At 42.5% G+C, this 3405-nt stretch overlaps 1 non-coding gene across 1 annotated transcript; it reads right to left on the reverse strand.

The window, feature by feature from the left end:
• Nucleotides 1-2904: 2904 nt before the first annotated feature.
• On the reverse strand, nucleotides 2905-3023 carry LOC122374835. The gene has a single exon (XR_006255295.1). It is a non-coding gene; the product is annotated as a 5S ribosomal RNA (ribosomal RNA).
• Between the last annotated feature and the right edge of the window lie 382 nt (nucleotides 3024-3405).

Below are 3405 nucleotides of genomic sequence, written 5' to 3' on the forward strand. Positions count from 1 at the left end.
CATGGAAAGAATCGACGCTTTGGAGTTTATGGTTTTGGATTAGAAGTTGATATTTTTGGGTAGAACACCCAGAGTTATTCTACCTTGTCTCATACGTGTATTACATCGTAGCCGTCAGCGACAGTAGCGGTGGAACACCTTCAATTAAGGGGGGGGCACTGCCGACTTTTGGTCCCATTCTTTCCATGCAACGCCCCTAGGGCTAATGTTAAAATGCCAAAATCAAAGGGGGGCACGGTGCTCCGGTGCCCTCCCCGTTCCGCCGCCTGTGGTCAGCGATCAGGACGGCGTGTCTTGTGGAAGTATACGGTCAAAATGGTTTGATCGTTTTTGAATTACATGGTTTGAAGTCCATTCGGAGCCATAACCTGTGAGATGTATCCTGAGCTAATTTGCGGAAACTTTAATTGTATGGACACAAAAAGCCTGTCATGAACTGAGATGTGGCAACTGAAACGTCATATTTAAGTTTGACCTCACAGGTCATCAAAGGTCACCAATACCAAAGGTCACCAAAGGTCACATGAAGGCAGAAGATATAAAAAAATAATTACACGCCGACCAGAATGATACCAATAACAGGAGCAAAACATCACGGCGCTTTTCACCAAATGTTGCAATATCGACTTGTATTGACCGCTAGTAAGGCATTTAACCGGAACCACGTGATGGAGCACATCGATCTGGATGAAAAAGGAGCGCTCAATGACCCCTCTACCCGACTTTCGAAACAAAAAGTTTGCCTTTGGTGCGATTTACTATCAGCGTAAAATAGGCATATCTCTAGGTAAATACGCAAATTTCAATCTCAATTCGCGACCCCTAAACCACCTTTGATTTCAATATTTTTGGCATCTGTAGTTAGGATTTCAAATGACCTTTTCCTCGATAATTAATTGGAAATTCAATAAAAAGTAAATATTATATTGTTTGGCAAATTTTCGAACAACAGTTCATTCTCAAGCCACATGAAACAATTGACAACGAAGTTTTATAACTGCCGCCAAGCTACATTTTTTGAATTCTCACACGTGATGTACAAGGTGGTCTTCTTAAAATCAGAAATCTGAACTTAATCGATCATATCCCAAGCTGTTCCGAATCCACCTATTCACATATACATACATACATGACCATCAAAAGTAATCAAGCCCATGAACTCGGGCATTATCCTTCATTTCGATTCTGCACATCCAAAGTCGACCAAACTCAACGTGGCTAGAAATAAATTTAAACGGGCTATCAGGAATTCATCAAGCAGCATGAAGGAGAGGAAAAGTGTAGAAAAGATAAGGCAGTTACTCTTAAAGAATGGCTACCCAAACCACGTCCTGAACAGGTTGCTCAGAGAGGCTAAGGGGAATAAGACTCAGTCAAGAACTAGAAGGAACAGGACCCAAGAACCTTGTGATGGATTCCTTACACTTCCTTACGTAGATGAAAGACTGTTATGCGAAGTTAAGAGGAAAGTGAGACAATCAGGCCTCAATGTAAAGTTAGCATGGACAAATTCACAAAAACTAAAAGATAAACTAGTGAGGTCAGCACTATGTAAGCCCTTATGCCCAGGAGGTCAAAGATGTCACACATGCAGATCGGGGTTCTCTGGGGACTGCACGCAGAAAAACTTAGTCTATGAGATAACATGTACTGTCTGTCAAAGCAATGGGATGACCGTAACATACGTGGGAGAGACGAAGCGCCCGGTGCGCTTACGATTCAATGAACACCTGAGGGACGCGCTCAACAAAACACATGACACCCCCATGGGAGATCATTTTCAAGAGTGCCACTCCACCCACGAAGGAGGCATTCCCCTCAAAGTACGTGTTTTGTATAAGTCGAAAGACCACCCAGATAGGAAACTCGCGGAATCCCTCCTGATCCAAAAGAAGCGCCCAAAACTCAACTCCAACATGTCTTCATGGCCCATACTATAGAATGATAGTTGTTTGTTTTCATTACCCACTGGCTGTCATTGAAATTTGTTATATGTGGATAATTGTTAGGTACTGCGCTTGATTCGAAGATGTATACATATGTATGATTGTGTAAACCCTACCTTTTACGACACGATCTGTTACGAGACTTTCGAAGTGTTTGTATTGTTATTGTTGTTGTCTTCTTCTTTTTTTTTAATGCGACACGATCAGCTATTTAGCACGACTACGACCAAGACGAACCATATTCATGTATGGGAATTGAGAGTGCTCGCATATTAGTTGTATGCATTTGTATGATTGTTTAAACCGAACCGAACTTTATACGACATAATCTGCTACGAGACTTCCAAAGTGTTTATATTGTCATTGTTGTCACCTTTTTTTAATGCTACGAGATCTATTCATCACGACCACGACCAAAACGAACCATGTATATATTTATGTGATTGTGCTCGCATATTACTTTTGATGGTCATGTATGTATGTATATGTGAATAGGTGGATTCGGAACAGCTTGGGATATGATCGATTAAGTTCAGATTTCTGATTTTAAGAAGACCACCTTGTACATCACGTGTGAGAATTCAAAAAATGTAGCTTGGCGGCAGTTATAAAACTTCGTTGTCAATTGTTTCATGTGGCTTGAGAATGAACTGTTGTTCGAAAATTTGCCAAACAATATAATATTTACTTTTTATTGAATTTCCAATTAATTATCGAGGAAAGGTCATTTGAAATCCTAACTACATATATCAAGATGTTCCTCGCTAGAGCACTACATACTATTTCTTCATATTTTTGGCATCATTGGAATCAGGAGCCGCGAAATAATGGGAAAAACCACCCCCACCCTCAAATTTCCAAAATCGGGAAAAATGGGTACCCCTATTGGCCATGTCGCAAGAGCATTAACAGTGAAGGGATAAATAGCAATCAGTGGCCACCATTGAAGAAGTGAAAATGACAACGAAACCCGGTGTTCCCAGGCGGTCACCCATCCAAGTACCAACCGGGCCCGGTGCTCCTTGACTTCAGTGATCGGACGGGAACTGGTATTTTCAGCATGGTATGGTCGTTGCCGACGAGAGCCGTCCATCTTCAACTCCTTTATCTGTAACATAAAAGATGACGTCACAACTCTGGCACTGATAAGCCTCAAACGCCACAGTCATTGCCTTTGGCCAAGCGGATGGCTTGAGTGATGGCGCTGCTCAGTCTCATTGCTTATGTGACCACCAAAAACACTGCCAAGTACCGATAGGTTACAACAAGCAAATGGCTCGCAAGCAATATGTAAAGGACGATGACACCAAACACATGAGTGAGAAGGGCAGTTGAAAATCGGCACAACTGAGAAATGACCCCCGTCAAATCTCGAGACAAAAGCGGCACTTACACCCACGCCGGCCGGGGGGGGGGGGGTGCCGCCCCCCATAGTTTTTTTTTTCGCGATAGCTCCGAA

Source organism: Amphibalanus amphitrite, unplaced genomic scaffold, assembly GCF_019059575.1.
Source record: "Amphibalanus amphitrite isolate SeventyFive unplaced genomic scaffold, NRLGWU_Aamphi_draft 001722F_arrow, whole genome shotgun sequence".
In the NCBI taxonomy this organism is placed as follows: Eukaryota; Metazoa; Arthropoda; class Thecostraca; order Balanomorpha; family Balanidae; genus Amphibalanus; species Amphibalanus amphitrite.